Raw genomic sequence first — 15,737 nt, 5'->3', positions numbered from 1 at the left:
TACGCACACATTTTGCATCGTTTGTTTACGATGAGTGAGTTATAAGAAGAAATATGAATTTTGGTGTGGAGTAGGTACGATTATTTAAAATATTCGACTTTAAATCCATATAATATATAAAAATGGATGTTGATATATATTTATGTCTAATTGAGATGAATATACTTTTTATAAGCGGTTTGTTTTGTTCTGCACAGTATGCTATAATTAGGCGTATCATTTGTCACACAGATCAAGCATTTTTTTTTAAATTGAGAAGTAAATAAATATACAGACAGGACAGTCTGACAAATTTTTCTAGTATTTACTAATATTGTTAATGCGGAAGTTTGTTTGTTTCTTACGTCTTATCTACTCATGAAATTTTGCATACACATTGTCAGGGTTATACTGTTTATCTAGGTAATAAGCATCAAGGATTGAAATAATATAATACTCTCCACGTGTTAATAATAATATTTACTTCTTAAATATAGCATATACTTATCAGTTTTAACATTTTCCACAGAGCCAACTCGAGATGGCCCATCGTGGGTTCAAGCATCACTGAATTTTCATGTGCTTAATTTGTGATTATAATTCATCTCGTGCTTTACGTTGAAGGAAAACATCTTAATGAAACCTGCATGTGTCTAATTTCACTGAAAATCTGCCACATGTGTATTCCACCAACCTGCATTGTGGAATAAGCTCCAAACCTTCTCCTCAAAAAGAGGAGAGGAGGTCTTTAACCCAGCAGTGGGACATTCACAGGCTGTTACGGTAAACATTTTCGTGTTTGTCAGCGGATAGTGGGAATATATAACATACACGGGATACGACACACATTCCAACTGTGCAAACTGTAACTGTGCAAAAAACAAAGACAAAGTGGCGAAAATACAAAAAACAATATACATAAGCATCCAATCGATTGAAAGTGATTGAAAATAAGCATATAAGAAATTGTATGGTAGATATATGTTTATTAATTTTCAGAAATCTACTATCGGTTTGGACAGAAATATCACGTACCTGGAAAAACTGGCACAAGAAAGAGAATTGTTTTGAAACGATTTTTGCTTACATTAATTAATTTATTATTTGGAATGGACTGGAGGCGATAATTTTATTTTTAAGATTATAACACATAATCTTGAAATAATTATTTCGCGATTTGATTACTGCTAAATTACTTTATTGAGAAGTAGCGGTTAAGAGGTAACATATTTATGCTTGTTTCTTGTAACTATTAATTAAATAGTACTTACTTAGTAATACGTCACACTTTCAAGAAAAGCTTATTAGCATACTTAAATTAAATGCAATAAACCAATCAAGAATATTAATATTTCAATGTGATTGATCCAACTGATACTGAATATTATTATAAACAGTTAACATATGAATAAAATATTGTCAACGTCGAATACAGTTTGCCACGTGAGTACATTTTTTAGCGTTTAGAAATTATACATACTTTTGAGGTGTCAAATGTTATTCCATAAGTAAAGTTCGTATGTATAGAACGTGATAAAACTTTTGCAAATAACGTACCTTTATCAATAGGGTGCTAGCTACATTATTTTGTAAGCGTTGATTTTATCGTTGCCAAAGCACGCTAACCGGCGCGTGATCTCATACTGACACACTATGGAAACATACTCGTTCGTATAATCCGCGTTTAATGCAACAATAAAATAAATACAAGTAGCCGTTAATAGTTTTATCCTTATTTTATAATAAATAATCGACCTCACTCTTTAAAATCTATATTACACTACTCTTGTACTTGGTGTATCTTTCATTATAATTTATTTTTAATGATACAATCAATCAATCAATCAACAGCCAATCGTTGTCCACTGCTGAACATAGGCCTCTCCCAAGGTGCGCCAAAGCTCATTGTCCTCCGCCTTCCGCATCCAGTTGGTGTCCGCCACCTTCTTAAGGTCGTCGGTCCACCTGGCTGGAGGGCGCCCTACGCTGCGCTTGCCGATTCGCGGTCTCCACTCTAGGACTCGTCTGCTCCAACGGCCATCGGTCCTACGACATACGTGACCAGCCCACTGCCACTTCAGCCTGCTAATTTTGCAAGCTATGTCGGTGACTCCGGTTCTTTTCCGGATAATCTCATTTCTGATCTTATCCTTCAAAGATACTCCGAGCATAGCTCGCTCCATAGCACGCTGAGCGACTTTGAATTTGTGGACTAGTCCCGCAGTTAGTGTCCACGTTTCGGCACCGTATGTCATGGCAGGTAAGACGCATTGGTTGAAGACTTTCGTCTTCAAACATTGCGGTATAGACGACTTGAGGACTTGACGAAGGTTGCCAAATGCTGCCCATCCCAAGCGAATTCTTCGATCGGCTTCCTTCTCGAAGTTGTTCCTACCGATTTGTATAATCTGTCCTAGGTAGGTATATTCACTAACAACTTCGAGAGGTTTCCCCTCGACGTATATCGGTCCCGGCACGACATGCCTATTGAACATGACCTTGGTCTTGTCCAAGTTCATGCCGAGACCGACACACCGGGAAGACTCGCCTAGGCTACGCAGCATTTCGGTGAGTTGTTCCAGCGACTCTGCTATGATGACGATATCGTCGGCAAATCGAAGGTGTGAGATGTACTCGCCGTTTACATTGACTCCATACCTAGTCCAATCCAGCGTTTTGAAAACGTCTTCCAACGCGTTGGTGAACAGTTTCGGGGATATTACATCCCCCTGTCTCACCCCTCTGCGCAATTGGATCGCCTTCGTCTTACAGTCCTGGATGTGGACAGTCATTGTAGCGGCGTTGTACAGACATCTCAGTACCTCGATATATCTCCAATCGATATGACATCTCTGCAATGAGTCGAGCACTGCCCAGGTTTCGATGGAGTCGAAGGCTTTCTCGTAGTCCACAAATGCCATACACAGCGGCTGATTGTACTCTTCGGTCTTCTGCACAATCTGCCGAACAGTATGGATGTGGTCCACGGTGCTGTAGCCTGATCGAAAGCCGGCTTGCTCTGGGGGCTGGAACTCGTCAAGTCGTCTGGCGAGACGGTTCGTGACGACTCTTGAGAACAGCTTATACACGTGACTCAGGAGGGAGATTGGTCTGTAGTTTTTCAAGAGGGTTTTATCACCTTTCTTGAAAAACAGTACCACCTCACTCCCGCTCCACGTTTCCGGGGTCTTGCCATGTTGGATGACGGAATTAAAGAGGCTTGCTAGCTCTTTCAGGACCGGAGTCCCGCCTGCCTTAAGCAACTCTGTTGTGATTCCGTCATCTCCCGGAGATTTGTTGTTTTTAAGCTGTTCTAGAGCCGCCCTAATCTCTCCTTGGTCAACGACCGGGAGCTCCTCGGAGTAATGGCGCATAAGAGGGGCGCGCTGGTCATCAATACTGATTCCCATGGGTTTATCCGATCTTGAAGAGAACAACTGCCCATAAAACCTCTCTACTTCTCCGATAATCTCAGGCCTAGAGGTAACGACCCCACCATTTTCAGTTTTAAGTTTTGTCAGACGCGGCCTCCCAAACTTGCGAGCGAACACTTTCGATCCCCGATTTTGCTCAATCGCAGCCTTGATGGCACGGGTATTGGAGCGTCGGAGATCGCGTCGCGTCAGCGTTTTTATTGTTCGGTTTAAGGCCTTATCTGACAAAAACGATGGTAGTTCTCGTCGTTTTCTCATGAGCTCGAGTGTCTCAGCAGAGAGTTTTGGTGCGTTGTCTCTTCTCTGTGGCGGAAAACACTTGCGGGATGTGTTTTGCAGTATTTTGACCAGCGTGTCGGTTCTCTCATCAATGCTGCTTATGGTTTCCAACGCGGTGAATTGATTTTGAAGTTCCATTTGGAACTTTTCGGAGCCTTGAGCAGCTTGGAGCATGGTAGGTCGGAGAGTAGACCTCATCATTCTCGATCTTTCGGCTTTTAAGTTGATATTTAGAGTGCCTCGAACCAAGCGGTGATCACTTCCGGTATTAAACCTGTTGATCACTGAAACATCTCTAAATATGTGCCTTTTATTCGAGATGATAAAGTCTATCTCGTTCCTTGTCACGTTATCGGGGCTTTGCCAGGTCCACCTCCTCTGAGGCTTCTTTTGAAAGAAAGAATTCATCAAAAAAAGCCCCTGCGCTTCGAGAAAGTTTACCAGCATTTGCCCCCTGTGATTTCTGCAGCCCAAGCCGTAAGGTCCGACTTTCGATTCACCGCTATCTTGTACTCCCACTTTAGCATTAAAGTCTCCCATAACAACATTGTAGTGGGCCCTCGAGGTGTCGTTGAGGGCCTTTGCGATGTCCTCGTACATCGCTTCGACCACATCATCAGAGTATGTCGAAGTTGGCGCATATACCTGTACAACCTTCAGGGAGTACCTGTCGGAAAGTTTTAGGACAACGTACGCTACCCGGTTCGACACACTACTGATTTCCACAATGCTGCTAATGAGATCCTTTTTGACTAGAAAACCGACACCACCCTGGGAGAGGTTATCACCTTCGCGGAAGTAGAGTAAGTTACCGGACTCTAGAGTTATCGTGTCCTCCCCCTGTCTTCGGACTTCAGATAACCCCAGTATATGCCAGTTTATATGACTTAACTCTACTTCTAATTCGGCGAGGTGATGGTCCAGCCTCATCGAGCGTCCATTATACGTTGCCATTTTCAGTCGTTTTATACGGTAGCCTGCCGTGAACCGGTGATTCTTAGCACCCCCTGCCCTGCCGATACCGCGACCGCTACCTTGGTCGGGCCTAGCGGGCTTGCCGGTAACTGGGGGCCTTTTTTTGGGCGCATCTGCCATTAAGGGAGGGGTTTGCCCATACTCGCCGCGCTGGGCAGGCGTGTTGGCGAGCGCAGTAGGGGGTAAGATGTTTATGGGAGGGGGGACGCTGCTGCCCATCCCCCCTTTTCCCCGTCCCTCAGTCGCCTCTTACGACACCCACGGGATGAGATTGGGGGAGTACTATTCTAAGCCGGTACTCCACGGCAAATACATAATAAAATTGAACGTAATTAGATAATATAAAATATAAATATAATACGTAGTATTGTTTCAAAAAAAAAATTATATAATGATTTTAAACGACCATTATTGACCAAAAACTATTAGATTGATTTTGAATGAATTCAGCCGTATAAAATATGAAGTATAATATACGTTATCAATTTAGGTAACATTACGAACTGTTGTATAGCATTGATTAGTTTTTTCATCAATAATTTTATCAATGACCTCTGTATTCGGTATTTTGTCGTGATTTAACTATCGACTGCCTAAAGTTATTTTATATTCAGTACTTTTGTAGCGAACCTCAATTACCACACATACTATCGCTTAAAATAAAATCAACTCAACAATATATTCAAACAGCCCATTATGTACAAACAACTTATATACAAATAACGTTTTAACTAGCCAAAATTTTCGCTGACGTAAATTTGATTTTATTATATATTACGAGTACATAAAACTAATGTATAAGCCTTTTTTATGTTATAATAGGGTTTTTACCACAATCATACTTTTTTGTCTCGTTTCGACTCTTTGTGCAACTCTTTCGAGTCGTCGAGCAAAATATTAAACATTATGTTCATGATCAAAATGCAATCCGATATTAATAATTATTAAAATACATTGCGAAAGTTTGGTGTGCTATTTAATTAGTAATTAATAATGCTCATGAAAAACATTTTCTAATAATATTATGAATCTAAGTTTGTATAAAGTTCTACATACACTTAGGAGAAATATTATTTCTGCACCTTGGTTGCATTTACACAAAATACACATAGTAATCGATGATCGTGGGTTCAAACCCGGGCAAGCACCACTGAATTTTCATGTGCTTAATTTGTGATTATAATTCATCTCGTGCTTTACGGTGAAGGAAAACATCGTGAGGAAACCTGCATGTGTCTAATTTCACTGAAGTTCTGCCACATGTGAATTCTACCAACCCGCATTGGAGCAGCGTGGTGGAATAAGCTCCAAACCTTCTCCTCAAAAAGAGGAGAGGAGGCCTTTAGCCCAGCAGTGGGACATTCACAGGCTGTTATGGTACGGTACACATAGTAATATTATGTCGAGGAGTCCCTACTTAAAGAGGCATATATGTAAGTAAATTTTACAGGAGAGCCTAAGGGTCCGCCTCACCCGTTCAAAAATAATATAATTTTACTGTAATCGCTTCGGAATGGAGGGCCTTAATTGTCCTTTGACTTTGGATCTCTAAGTCCGGATAAAAATACCTGCTCTGTAGATTTGGGCAAAATATGATCAAGTATTATTACACTCTTATACTGGATGGGTGTAACCACACCAGATGCTTGTGTGCCGAAACTACTTATTCAATTATATAAATAAGCGTAAAATATTTAATGTATTATGTGCAAGGAGTGCGCTAAAGGTACTAGATGTTCTATAAGAGTCTAGAAGTCCCGGTAGAGAAAACAGAGAATCTTAATCGAAAGTCTCACGTTCAAATTTGGTTTAGTAGCACATTTGTGTTTAATTTCGTACTCAACCTTAGTCGAAAACCTGGTTAAGAAACCTGCAAGTTTCGGATGATATTCTACCACTTGGTTATCCATCGAAGTTACGGAGCAGCGTGGTGCAATAAGATCACAAGTCAGACATTTATGGGCTTACTTATATCTTGTTTACTATTATTTTATTATTTAAAAAGCAATATTATAAGAAAACATTTTTGCAGCGATGTTTATTAAAGGCGACGAATTAAAACTACAAAATAAAAACCTGATAACATTTTACTTTATTTTTTTTTGTATTTGTATTTATAAAAGGCGTGTTATCCCTGCCTTTAGTGTATCTTATCTTTAATGTATTTTAATGTCCCTGCGTGTTTGTTATCAGGCAGCATGACAATCTAAGTTTCAGGATTAAAAATTGATCGCGATATAGTATTTACTTGCAATATAAATGTTGGTTTGCATTTGACGTCATAGAGTCCAGATGGCATCTTCATTCATTGGGAATGTGTATGGGACTTTCTTGAAGGGCTGTTATTATTCTTGACAACAAATATCTGATGACCGTAAAAAAGCAGAGAGATATAACTCAGAATTAACACAAAGAAGATCAAAGTAAACAAGACTTACTGGTGGTAGGGCTGTGTGCAAGCTCGTCTGGGTAGGTACCACCCAAAACAGCAGTACTTGGTATAGTTGTGTTCCAGTTTGAAGGGTGAGTGAGCTAGTGTTATCACAGGTTCAAGGGACATTACATCTAAGTACCCAAGGTTGGTGGCGCATTGGCAGTATAAGCGATGGTTAACATTTCTTACAAGGCCAATTTCTATGGGCGTTGGTGACCGCTTAGCATCAAGTGGCTCGTATGTTCGTCCGCCTACAACTAAACCTACCCTATAAAAGAAGAGACCAGGTCTAATGGAAGGCCCACCATTACAGATTTGAGACGAATTACTAATATACATTCATATTAAACGTTCGAAGTGGAATATGATCGGCCACACTCTTCGCAAGGATCCTGAGCACATCCTCCGACTGATACTGGAATGTGATCCCTAAGGCATATGAAATCTTGGCTTGAAAAGTGATCATTGAAATTGATGGTTATTAAAAAAAATATAAAATTAAACAATACCAATAAATTAAAATATACAGTTTAGTTAATAAATTAAACATATTTTCCTCGTTATTTTTAATAATATATAGCATATTTATATAGTCCTCCTCATCGATTTCGATGACGGCGACCCTAGAAATTAATTGTTATTTCTAGCATGAGCCCTAATGTGGCTCGCTAGACCAAATTTGTTTTAAAAACCCTACGACACGTGTTACAAATCAGTTGGCCCGCAGGGTTGTATGTGTATAATGTCTCTTAGGTCTCTCTTTTCTTAACTGGTGCTTTCGTCTAGTGCGTGAAGGCGGTTTTCCTCAAACGTCTTGATCTTTGTGTAGATGGTAGAGCGCCAATATGCCCTTTGGGAAGCGATCTCCTCCCAACATTCTATGTCAATGTCACAAGCTTTTAGGTGTCTTTTAAACAAGTCCTTGAAATACTGACCACCAGGACCACGAAGTACATAAATATATAGGCAAACACATCAGAGAGCAATGGTGAAGAGTAAGGTAGTAAGGAGTAAGTAAGGTATGCCAAAAAACCCTTAATTAATGGCAAGTTATTATTAAGATTAGAAGTTCTTTACAGTGTTGCTAATTACGTTTATCATATGAAATGATATCAGTATGGTCATAAATAAATTAAAATTAAAAAACTTTTTTATATTCTTATAGTAATATAAAAAAGTTATATTATATATATATATAACTTTTTTATATAACTATAAGAATAAAATAAACTTTTTACCTACACGGGTAAATCTCGCGAAAATCTCTCTTTATATCATATAAATTGTGTTGTCATTAGACATTATAAGCTGATAGTAGAAGTTTTAAAGTAAAGTATCTTTTACTCTTTTTAGCGCATTTAAATCAAAACTTGTTTTTAAAAAAGTTCTTTTACTTTTAATTTATTTTGTACTTTTTAGTTATAGCTGGACATTGTATGATGTTTTCATGTTCATTGTTATTGACCACAAATTACACATTACAAAGTTAACCAATCGATGCTACAGACTCGACAAATTCGACCTCAATATCATAATCGAGGACTCCAAAAAACCCAGTACCCCAAAATTTCAGACGGATTGGAGCTACAAAGTTTATGGATAGGAACAACAAACTCGCAATCGAATTCCCAGCAAGTCCTTTCATTTAAAACCCATATTGTAGGAGTGCATTAAAAATAACTAGTCCGCTATCTTCGGTGTTCCGCCATGTTAGATTTAGAATGACGTAACACAGCTAACTATGCATTGTCATCCAAACTAAACGTGTATACAAAATTTCAGCTCAATCGGTTGAAGATATCTGCTTCAAAATTGAGTTGCAAGATTCCATCCCGACATACATACATTGCAAGATTATGTTTTCTTGCTTACTTGTCTACATTGTCTTTAGATTTGTATTTGTTAAGACAAAAACTATATCGCAATTTTCCTTTTATTTATTTTAAAAACACTTTAAAAATAAATGTGTTAATTTTTAAATTCATAAAATAACATATTATTAAAGCCTATTATTTATCGACTTAATCGATTTTTATAGTACATACATTTTTCATTAATTGTCAAACACTATTTGAAGAAAAAATACAATAATATGGATGATCTATATTATATATTTTCATTTACAATTGGCCATTTAATATAAAATTCATTTAATGTATATACAGTTTTTAATTATGTGTATGTATCCTTCAAACTTAAAAAATATAAGTAATTAAGAAACATACTTGATGCCTAAATTGGTACGACAGAATTTAGATAGGCTAAATCAAATCGACAAGAGCAAAATCGATTATTTGTTTTATAATTTGTCTCAATAATTATAATTGTTAATAACTTCAAATATACGTATGTCTATGACGCTATATTATAATAATTACAATATCCATGACTGGAAAAGAAATATTATAATGAACTGTGTCGTTTACGCGCAAATAATCATTCACAAAAGTAAGGAACTAAGAAATTTGTCAGGCTATTCTTCTGTAGAAGAGATAAATGATGACTAATATAACTATTTCATATTGTTTATTTTTTTATTATTTTAGTCTAAATTGATATTGCTTTATTAAAATAATCTCGGTAAGATTCAGTCGATTTTTTTATTCCATTTTATAATCACTACATTCCACATCTCTAGAAACTTCAAAACACAAACGTCAATGTAACCATGCTACGTTAAAAAGTTTTTGAACTGACTGCTGACATTAAATGTGCAACAAGGATAAATGAAAACATATGAGAGAGAAATAACAAAGAGGTTATGGAAACAGAAACAGTTAGCATTTAGTACTCAAGAGATACATATCAGTGTCATCTCTTAAAATTTCAGTGTTCTGATTTCTTATATTTTGTGAACGCGATAGTATTAATTTCTTATAAATATATTTTTACTAAGAAAAGAAATGTGTATTAATTGAAGTTATAATAAAAAAAAGTTATAAAACAATAAACAGAATATACGTTTATTCAAAATAATTTTATCGAGATGGTGTTTTAAACTTATTTCGCAACGACGCTTATATGGGAAACATATTTCTTGAAACGGTAAGTACCCTTTGTTTAATTGTATTTCATTAATATTTAAAATTCGCCGATTTTACCTTGGCATATATTTCATGCTGCACACATGTTTTTATTACAAATTAGACACCGAATAAGTAGCAAGAAACTTTATTTCAAGTATTACAATGCACTGAAAGTACATTTAAAAAATTGACACGAGTTTTTTCAATCAAAGTATGTAATGAAAGTAAGTTTTGCTTCAATAATACAATTTTATTCTGTCTGTTATATTTTCCATTTGTGGTAAGGAAGATAAGTACACTTTATTTTGAGATAGATATTGGCTAATGTATGTATGTAAAGCATTCAAATTATTCTAAAATGCAGATTGTAACTACTATAATACATATGAAGTATTTATTATGAGAATTAATATCTAATGGAAGCCGATTAGAAAGTTTTATTGAACTAATACAGATAATCCAAATAAAACAATAAATGGAGATAAAATTAATCTTTTTGTTTTATATACTTTATTGATAGTTGAATAAAGTTTTGAAACTAAATAATACCAGAGCCATAAAATAAAGTCCACCTATTTTGCAGAAACCATTTAAAAAAGTTATTGTAATTTCATAATAGTGTATTTATTTATTATTGTTTATAACGGGTATATCCTTTTTCTCTCCTCTACCATAAGTTGCATGGACGAGTATTATGTTTCATCGAAAAGGTCATCGTTATCGTCTAAATTTGATGTTTTTGGTGCATGATAAGTAGTATTTGTACAATTGTATTGACTCGATATACTTTAGTCATTATTTCATTAATTTGAGGATTGTGCAATATGTCATACTCTTACTTTACCTTCAAGTCATATTTTCAGCAAAATGTTACATATCAAGTAATACCAAACATCCATATGTTTGGTATTACTACTTTACTGGACACAGTCCATATCTTCCTTGCTTTCAATAACAGCCTGTAAATGTTCCATTGCTGGGCTAAGGTTTTACCCTTCGAGGAGAAGGGTTGGTAGATATACATGTGGCAGAATTTCAGTCAAATTATACAAGCAAGTTCCATTCCAAGACAAATTATACAAACAAATTAGCACATAAACATTTAGTGATGCTTAAGTTTTAGTAGTTCCTTAAAGTAAAAAATTAAGTAACCTGTTTAGTACATATATATATATAAAGTAACTGTGAATGACCCACTGCTGGGCTAAGGCATACACATGTGGCAGAATTTCAGTGAAATTAGACACATGCAGGTTTCCCCTTCGATGTTTGCGATGCCTTATAGCCATTGAAATGCATGATTAACACTCCTATATTATGTGTGCGATAATTGGTTTCTTGCAGCTATTCTTTCAAAGGAACTACTTTTAAACATTTTGTTTTTAAAATTAACCATTGTTCCAAATTACAGCTTTTCAGCCTCAATAGGTTTGGCTATAGATAAACTTATAAAATCTTTACATATAAAATCTATATACAAGTAATTTTAAAAGTAAACATCATATTAAATATAGAGTCATCATATATATATACTCAATTAAATTCATTAGACCTTTAAAACATGACTTCCGGTCAAATAATAATGAATGCAGGAAGTGGTTGATAAGGTAATTAAACTCACTATTTAATATATATATAAAGAGAATATGACTAACATATGGCATGTAATTATTAATTAGACCAACGGTAAATAAGTTAATCTAAAATGAAAAAATTAAACAATATACCTGAAAGTATTGTCACATTGTAGTTTTTATATTATGACAATATTGTATAAGATTACAGATGTAAACAAAATAATTGTAAATGTTAAACACGTAACAAAGTATAATACAGTAACAGCCTGTTAATGTCCCACAGCTGGGCTAAGGCCTCCTCTCCCTTTTATGGAGAAGGTTTAGAGCTTATCTTCTTAGAGGGCCTTCGTAGTTTTTTTTTAAATATTTTATTATATAAAAACAAATTTTGTATATTTTACAAATATATTTTTGGATTGTTCTTCGCGTGAATACTTAAAGTATTAAGTAAAATAAAACAATAATATATAATAGTAAGAGGTACATTTAATAAAATTATCACATAGTATTTTGATTTGTTGTTTAAAATATCTAACTATATTCACTTTTTAATTTCGTTTGTTTATTCTAAAATACAGTTCAATTAAATTATACGCATAGTTTAAAAAACATTCGTAATTGTTCTTCATTATTTGTGATCAATGCTGCGGTGTGACGTAATCGCAACAATTTCATTGCCCCCGTTCCATACCCGCTTCTAAAGGACAATAATATAATTGTCAGAGGTGAGTAATGCGATTGTCGGAATTTTGAAAATAATCAGCCGGTTACTTAGTGGGAACAATAAATAAATCTTTACTAAACAATACCTCACGTTACCACATAAGCTTAAAACTAATATTAAGAAAACAATTGACAGTCGTGTGTATGTGCGAACCTGATGTCTATTAAAAGCGTAGTAGTATTATAGATCGGCATATCCTCATTCAACGGATTTAGGTATTACGAATCCTTAATAGAACTTCAGGCAGAATCACGTATGAAAGAAAAAGCAAATAATGACCTAGTTATTAGTAGATATGCCATGAAATTAATGAGACAGATTGTAAGGGTATATATATGTCTTATATACAAAATGTAGTCGGATATACGGATTCAAGCTACTTTTTATATACGAGGAATTAAATATTCAATTGTTATTTTTATTGTTTCGATAAAAGTAAATTAGAGCAACCTCATCTCTTCTTTGTCTTTATATTTCCGAATTTACATTGAATTATGCACACAAAGAGCGTCGTGATGCAAATCATCTTGTAGTGACGAATACTGAATAATTACAAGAGAATAGTAATATATATATATAAAATTAACTGACTGACTAGTACATCAGCGCACAGTCCAATCTACTAGGGCTAGCACCATGCAAATTTTGCATATGGGTTCCTTTTACACAGTACGCTAGCATTAAGGAAGGATTTTAAAAATGGAACCCTTAAGGTAGGTAAGGTAGTGATTAATTAGAGGCCTTCACCCCCAATTTATAATCATTATATATTTGAAGAAATAACATAGGCCTTCAAATTGGAAATTAGTAATTCTGAATTATGAAGAAAAGCCGCAGGTAAAACTAGTTATGCAGTAATTTAAAATAGTTGCACAGTAATTTAAAAATATTACCGACAAAATTGACAAGTAGTTGGAATTATTTTGTTATCGGTTCGTGTCCGCAATTTTCTTTTCGTTGAATATGAGTCTGTTTGTTCCCAAGAAATCTGTTTATTGATTTGATTCAAAAAGTTTTGTATATCAGTTAAATTCAACAAAACTTTATTCGATACATATAGAAGCGTTACACTTGCTTAATGTTTGTGAAAAAATATACCACCGGATCGGAACCGAGCCGATATGATGTTAACATATAAAGAAGTTGTGTAAAAACCTTAATTAAATCAAAGAATAGAAAAACGGATAAACGGCAACGATAGCGCTTCGATTCGATTGTGACAAAGTGACAATTTGTTGGTAGAATTGACTCCCTGACCTAGTTAATAGACCTAGAAAAACCGCCGAAAGAAACTAGTGGGAGTTTTATAACATATTAATTTTAACAATTTTACAGTTTAATTGTCTTGGTTGTCTAGTATCTAGTAGTGTATGCGGCTGCAAATATCTTTGTATAATATTTCGGCCACGGTCTCCATTTTTTATACTGCGCAAGAGATAAGGCAAAAGTGTGTGCACAGGTGTATTATCTATTGCTCGCTTTTATAGTTCGTTGGGAAGGCAATACGAATATTTGGTGCGGTACCAATGGTTATTCGTGCTTTTCGAGCAGTGACGTAACTAGCTTGTTTGGGTACCAATACAAAAACTGGGATGTGGAGAGCCTTTCCCTATTATGAAAACGAACGTGGACTGCCGAGCGTTGGACGAAAAGTTGTTTTTAGACCTGAAAGCTGGGTTTTAATGTAAGTGAATCAAAATTGTTTTTTTTTTTTAAATCTTTAATTATGCATGACACAATCACGACATAGAGCCTGTGGTAGTGGTAGAAAAATTGAGCTTAAAGGGCCACGCGATCACATTCCTCGTTGTCCTCAAAAATATATATATCGTTTAAATCACGTGTCAGCACACGTTACCTACCTATAAAATATTTAAAATAAAAGAATCCTTTGTGTTTCCGACTGCACTCTTTCTGAGGCACGATGGCATAATTCCTGCGTGTCTTCGGATCAGCAACAAGCGTAAGTTGTAGCTAATTTACTCACGAACGTATATATATATATAGAACGTATATATATATTATACTTTTAACCAACGCGGATTTTAATATATCAACAGCAAGCTTTATTGTACTGGGATTTGGTTAATATGGCTGTTACAAAGTTAGCAGTGCTATTAATTTTATAATTAGTGAATTTTGAAACGGGGCCGCAGAGATTGAAAACGTTATAATCGTGGATCGTGTTATTAAATGTAGAAAAAAACTCCCATTTTTTTGGGTCGGTTAAAAATTTCAACCTCGATTTCCATTACGAAGTCGAAAGTAATATTGAATCTAGCAACAATTATTTTGTTCAACACAATAATATTATGATTACGGCTGCAAAATTGTTTTAATCTCTGAATTTTTTTGAATGTTTTGTTTGTGTAAATACAATGTTGTAAAGGTTCTAGGTAAAGTCATGTTGTTTACAAGCAAATGTATTGTCATTTGATATATTGAAATTTGAACGGTAAAAATATGCTGATCTATAAGATGACGCGATTTCCTACATTTATTCGTGTAGTAATCATAATTTACATACAAAAAGTATGTCTAAAGGAATGTCAATATGTGAAATTTTATTATTTTCACAGATGAATATTTATAAAAGTAAACAAATAACAGAAATTCCGTTTGAAATCGCATCGACGTTATACGAGATTAATTGAAGCTTTAATATACCAGTTAGGAAAGACAAGAAAATCGGTATTTTCCGACAAATAAATTACATAGGTGTTCTTTGTTAATTAAATACAATGTAATTGTTATTATTTATCTTGTATAAAATTCAACGCATACCAATTATATGCTTTTTTTATCATCTATATAAATATAATATGATCTTTTATCGAACAATGTTTGCCTTATTTTTTAATAATCGTTTCACACTATCCATTCTAATCAGCATTGTCTGATCCCGGCAGTGGATCATTCTCAGGTTGTTATTTACTTACATGATGTGACACGTTTGTTTTTAATAAATTTGTAGATGTTTCAGTATATATTACATATACGTAAATGTAGCTAATAAATAACTGGCAACATTTCACAAGTCATCATAAACGAATTTCTATTTACACGGTAGAGCAAACGTAATGTGGGTTATGAAGCGTCAAGCAAAAAATTCCGTCCGGACCGTTGCGCGTTGGTCCATGTGAGGAGTCGTATGTCATTTTTATGGAGAAAGTTTACTAGAAACTAGGAGTCCTAGATAACCTGCGGAAGCAGTTTTCAACTTGACATTGAGTTGTGTCAAAATTGTCAACTAACTTCGACGAATTGAAAAATTTATAGAACTCGATTTATGCTAATAAGTGTATAGTT

The 15,737-nt window shown here is 35.0% G+C and overlaps 2 protein-coding genes across 2 annotated transcripts in view; both read left to right on the top strand.

Moving 5' to 3' along the window:
* The window catches only part of LOC126781668 (uncharacterized), a 396,382-nt gene that overhangs the window by 96,621 nt on the left and 284,024 nt on the right, over window positions 1-15,737 (top strand). The gene's annotated exons all lie outside the window — the stretch shown is intronic.
* The window catches only part of LOC126781672 (uncharacterized), a 37,901-nt gene continuing 32,022 nt past the window's right edge, over window positions 9,859-15,737 (top strand). Inside the window, exon 1 of the mRNA XM_050506631.1 lies at window positions 9,859-10,146. The gene's annotated coding sequence lies outside the window, so the exon portion shown is untranslated. The remainder of the gene's footprint in view (window positions 10,147-15,737) is intronic.

This window comes from Nymphalis io, chromosome 4 (assembly GCF_905147045.1).
Source record: "Nymphalis io chromosome 4, ilAglIoxx1.1, whole genome shotgun sequence".
In the NCBI taxonomy this organism is placed as follows: Eukaryota; Metazoa; Arthropoda; class Insecta; order Lepidoptera; family Nymphalidae; genus Nymphalis; species Nymphalis io.
The sequence above is the reverse complement of the archived record's forward strand: the minus strand, read 5'-3'. Positions and strand labels throughout refer to the sequence as shown.